The 5,757-nt window shown below is 43.8% G+C and overlaps 1 long non-coding RNA gene across 2 annotated transcripts; it reads left to right on the forward strand.

Annotated features, from left to right (window-relative positions):
- The first annotated feature begins 1,077 nt into the window (after positions 1-1,077).
- Positions 1,078-5,114, forward strand: LOC136549757 (uncharacterized). 2 transcript variants are annotated; one of them, XR_010782042.1, is made up of 3 exons: positions 1,078-1,847; positions 1,925-1,983; positions 4,201-5,114. It is a non-coding gene; the product is annotated as an uncharacterized lncRNA (long non-coding RNA). The 2 variants fall into 2 exon arrangements; XR_010782043.1 differs by having other exon boundaries at positions 1,078-1,804.
- The last annotated feature ends 643 nt before the right edge of the window (positions 5,115-5,757 follow it).

The following is a 5,757-nucleotide window of genomic DNA, read 5'->3' on the forward strand; positions in this document are numbered from 1 at the left end:
GGAATCTCTAACTAGGATCAGGAGTGATTAGTGCTCCAGGAGGTATCGATGTGGGTGGCATTAGATTAGTCGTGTGATGCAAGGCATCACCCGATCCGCGGGGGATGTCCGCTCTCGCGATGGGCCTGCTCGTCGGCGGAACCGAAGGAGTTGCGCCCGCAGATGTAGCCTGGCGCCAGAGATGATGCGATTGGATCTCCACCACTCGCGACAACAATCACCAACTACTGATCCATCTGCTCTGCTGGAAGTGGCGATTCAAGTCGGGTAGCGACGGTGGGGCCATGGGCGCAGCGCAACTTGGGGTAGCTACGACAGCGGCGAGGGAAGTAAGTGGGCGGGATTTGGCAGCGACGTGGCTCTGTTATCTAGGGCGAATCAAGGGAAGTGGCGAAAATTTAGAGGCTCAATTTGAATTTGGAGTCTGAAGAGGAAAATGATGGTTTCCTTTTAGGGGGTTCTCGAGACAGTTGGAGTCCCGTACGTCTCGCAGCTCGCGCACCCGTGTCGGGTGCACTCGCTTCACATAATGCATCCAGGTGCATTTTAGCCTCATCATATATATATATATATATATAGGGAGAGGCTATTCAGTAGCCGGCTACAAAATAAGTTATTCTGTAGCCACCTCCATTTACTATAATTTTATATACTAATTTACCATAATGTCAATACATATTTACGATAGTTGGGTTACTATAACACATGGGGATATTTACCATAACGTTATATTAAACCACTTAGTAAGGAGTTACTATAATCTCGTAAATTAACATAGTAATTATCATAACTCAAAGTGGCTACAGAATAAGTTATTCTATAGCCAGCTACAGAATAGTAGTTCTATATATATATATATATATATATATATATATATATATATATATATAGAAATGTTTCTTTGTAGCTGGCTAGAGAATACCATATTTTGTGGCCGAGTCCAATTGAACCGACCGACCGAACCACCCGCCGGTTCCGTGGTCCAGCCCAGACTCTCCTGGCTCGGCTCGGCGGTTCCGTGGTCCTGCCCCATCCCCACTCTCCTGGCTCGGCTCGGCGGTTCCGTGGTCCATCAGCGCGCAACGTCACCCTCCCAGCTCGGCTTCATATGGACTCTCTCCAGCCTACCGAGCGGTGGAGTCCCTCTGATGGCGCCCCTCCCCCTCCACCCGCGGCTGCTCCCATCCAGCGGCGACGACGGCCCCTGGCGGTGGTGCGGCCCGCCCAACGGCGACAACGGCCCCCCATGGCAGAGTAGCCCACCCAGCGGCGCGGCCCGCCCAACGGGGACAGTCCCCTTCAGCGGTGTCGCGGCGTCGCCTTCCTCGCTTCAGACGGCGGCGCTAGCTCCTTGACCGGCATCCATGGAGACAGCTGCAACGGGCCAAGGTGAGTTCCTCGATCCTCCATGTGGTCCGTGGTGTCGGTCCCTATCCTCACGTGGCGGCGGATACATCCATAGAGAAAGCCAGTAGATCGAGTCCATACGGCGACGGATCTTGTACAGGACGGCAGGGATCTGGCTCGCTTCTGATTCATGGAGGTGGGGGCCGGCGGACTCATTGATTCGCAAAAAGTAAATCAGCCGTACCACCCGATCTGCGCACAAAGGAGCACCTCCAATGTTAGTCTCTGATTCGGTGCTTTTTCCCCACGGGTTGTAACTTCGCTTTTGGATATGGTTTCGTGTATTAGCTTCTTGTATGTCTGATGAACAGCATGAATCTTTTAGCTTTCCAGATCTACCACCGAAAAGCATCATGACCTACACTCCCCTCTTCTGTGATTTAAATCAATTTGATTGGTCTGTAGCTAATCCCCCATCTATGGACTTATTAAATCAATTTGTACGTGTTTCAATCCAATAGCTAATCAATTTTGTGTGTCTATTGGATTGAATATCAGTTTACCCAAATCGTTTCAGATTAGCTACTCAGTGGTCACTGTGGCCTGCCTTGGTTCTGTGATCTAATAAGCAAATTGGTATGCCCTTGTTTCATATGTATTATTTTTCTGTATCTTATAATCCTGTAAATCTGTCATTGTAGTAGGGTAATTTTGTGGTTATATTTTACCTATAGTATTGTAGAGTGCACACAAGCCTTCCAGTAATCTTGGATGACTTATGTAATTTTACTCCTTAGAGCCATCATCCAATTATTGTAATTTTCCTTCTATACAGTAAGTCTTATATATATGCATATAATCAACACTCCATCTCGATGATGTATCCTGGGGGTCTTATGGTCAAGGCAAGTGATGCATATTTGCATCTGCTTCAGATTTTCACAAGGGTTACGTACATATGGAAGAAAGAGCTAATATGTATACAACAACAACAACAACAACAAAGCCTTTAAGTCCCAAACAAATTGGGGTAGGCTAGAGTTGAAACCCAACAGAAGCAATCAAGGTTCAGGCACGTGAATAGCTGTCTTCCAAGCACTCCTATCTAAGGCTAAGTCTTTGGGTATATTCCATCCTTTCAAGTCTCCTTTTATTGCCTCTACCCAAGTCAACTTCGGTCTTCCTCTGCCTCTCTTCACGTTACTATCCTGACTTAGGATTCCACTACGCACCGGTGCATCTGGAGGTCTCCGTTGCACATGTCCAAACCATCTCAACCGGTGTTGGACAAGCTTTTCTTCAATTGGCGCTACCCCTAATCTCTCACGTATATCATCGTTCCGAACTCGATCCCTTCTTGTATGACCGCAAATCCAACGCAACATACGTATTTCCGCGACACTTAGCTGTTGAATATGTCGTCTTTTCGTAGGCCAACATTCTGCACCATACAACATAGCAAGTCTAATCGCCGTCCTATAAAACTTGCCTTTTAGCTTCTGTGGTACCCTTTTGTCACATAGGACACCAGACGCTTGCCGCCACTTCATCCACCCTGCTTTGATTCTATGGCTAACATCTTCATCAATATCCCCGTCCCTCTGTAGCATTGATCCTAAATATCGAAAGGTATCCTTCCTAGGCACTACTTGACCTTCCAAACTAACATCTTCCTCCTCCCGAGTAGTAGTGCCGAAGTCACATCTCATATACTCAGTTTTAGTTCTACTAACTCTAAAACCTTTGGACTCCAAAGTCTCCCGCCATAACTCCAGTTTTTGATTCACTCCTGTCCGGCTTTCATCAACTAGCACTACATCATCCGCGAAAAGCATACACCAAGGGATGTCCCCTTGTATGTCCCTTGTGACCTCATCCATCACTAAAGCAAACAAATAAGGGCTCAAGCTGACCCTTGATGTAGTCCTATCCTAATCGGGAAGTCATCCGTGTCTCCATCACTTGTTCGAACTCTAGTCACAACATTGCTGTACATGTCCTTAATGAGCCCGACGTACTTCGTTGGGACTTTATGTTTGTCCAACGTCCACCACATAACATTCCTTGGTGTTATGTATGCTAGAACTAAATGAGAACAGCATTAAATATTCAGAGGGCGGAATGCTTTTCAAGCTGCCTAAAATCCCGTGGTGGCCACCAGTCCAATACCTGACAATGTGCAATAGAGAAGATGTATGTAAATCTTCCAGTAATCTTGGGTGACTTATGGTAACTGTGTATGGTTTACCAAATTTTTTAATGGTGCCTCCTTACTATAATAAATCATTATATCCAAGTTACATGTGTAGTACAAAAATAAATACCTAAATTGTATCGTGACCTACATCTCTACTTTAGTATGTTTACTCTTATGTCCATCCTTGGATTATCGTAATTTTTCCTTTTAGTAAATCTTATATATAAATCTTTTCAGTAATCTCAATTAACTTATGGTAACTCCAAATGGTTAAATGTTGTAGGTCCTGTGAGGATCTGGGAGTTCATGTTGTACTCATGTCAATATTGCTTTTTACACCAGGCTGTGTTGCTTTGTTTGATTTTATCCATATGTGCAGAATTTCGATTCCACTAGGGTCTGTCCAATGTGATAATTAATTCCAGGATTCTTGTAAACTATACATTTATTTCTCATAAATCAGTGGTATTTCATTATTTTTACCAATACCTCAACTTGGGCTCCTGTTATGTTATTTCAATATACTCATTGCACAAAATTCTTTAAAATCATATAGATCAATTCTCAAATTCATATAGTCTAATCTTATGATTACTACATCCGACTATGATTACCGTGTCCAATTAACCAAATTCTTTTTGCAAATTCATTCACAGCAAATGCAGGAAATTGTGCATCTGAGCAACTCACAGCTCCTCTTCTATAGAATTTACCACCCAATCTTCAGTATCAGGAGGCTCCCTGTTGGACCTGAAGCACACATGCCTTGCTAATGATCTTCATGGCTGCCCTTATCGTCACTATGAATATGTACTCATATCACCTCACTTTCATTATTACGGTCAACCCTCATTCAGATTATAGTGAAACTACGACAAATCCGATAACACGTTGTAGACTACACTATTGTAGCAAATAAGCCTGATGTTATAGTAAGTGGTTCCGCGTAGCATCTTGATGTACTATCACCTCGGATCATTTGAATTTATTGTAATTACAATTTGGTCTGCTCATTATAGTAAGTTCTTCCTGGGAGCATCAGATTGTAGTACCTCACATTCATTGTTACGGTCAAAGCACATCCATATTATAGTGAATTTACGGCAAATCCAATAGCACGTTGTAGACTACATGAATAGATATTATAGTAAATAATGCCTGTTGTTATAGTAAGTTATCGTAACTCATAACTCTTTGTATCATCGTTCGACTTACAAATAATAGTAACAATAGATTATGGTAAATCATTTACAAAATTCTCGTACACCACATCTATTAGATCTACATGTGGAACAAAGGCATATATTCTTGTATAAAAGGCCACTGTTCTCGTAAATCAAACTGACATAGATTCTCGTAACCAGCTCGTAACTACATCAATGCTATTGGATGTGTATATATGCATATAGGTCTACGTGAACATCAATGATGCATGCACGTGGCCGTTTCGTTTACTGTGGTCGGAGGCTTATTTTGGTAAGTAGAAAAACAAATCCGTCGCCAATCAAGGATGCATGCATGTCGCTGATCTATTAATGGTTCTGATTTAATGGGATCATCAGTGTGATGGGCGGCTGAGCCGGGAGCCAAGAGTCCGTGAGGAACCCAGGAACCCAGCGCATCGTCCGGTGGCCGTACCTCGGGTGCGTCGGAGGACCCGGCTACAGAATAAGATATCCTGTAGCCAGCTACAGAGTATACTAGGGAGAGTATATTTATTTACGAGACAAATTTATTAAGCCAAATTAATTAGCTATTAGCATATATTTACTGTAGCATCACATTGTCAAATCATGAACTAATTAGGTTTAAAAAATTCGTCTCGCAAATTAGCCATAATCTATGCAATTAGTTATTTTTTTCGTCTATATTTAATACTTCATGCATGTGTCCAAACATTCGATGAGACAGGGACTAAAATTTTCTTGTAGAAACCAGACACCCCCTAACATTGGAGGTGCTCCTTTGTGCGCAGATCGGGTGGTACGGCTGATTTACTTTTTGCGAATCAATGAGTCCGCCGGCCCCCACCTCCATGAATCAGAAGCGAGCCAGATCCCTGCCGTCCTGTACAAGATCCGTCGCCGTATGGACTCGATCTACTGGCTTTCTCTATGGATGTATCCGCCGCCACGTGAGGATAGGGACCGACACCACGGACCACATGGAGGATCGAGGAACTCACCTTGGCCCGTTGCAGCCTGTCTCCATGG

Source organism: Miscanthus floridulus, chromosome 4 (assembly GCF_019320115.1).
Source record: "Miscanthus floridulus cultivar M001 chromosome 4, ASM1932011v1, whole genome shotgun sequence".
Taxonomy (NCBI): domain Eukaryota; kingdom Viridiplantae; phylum Streptophyta; class Magnoliopsida; order Poales; family Poaceae; genus Miscanthus; species Miscanthus floridulus.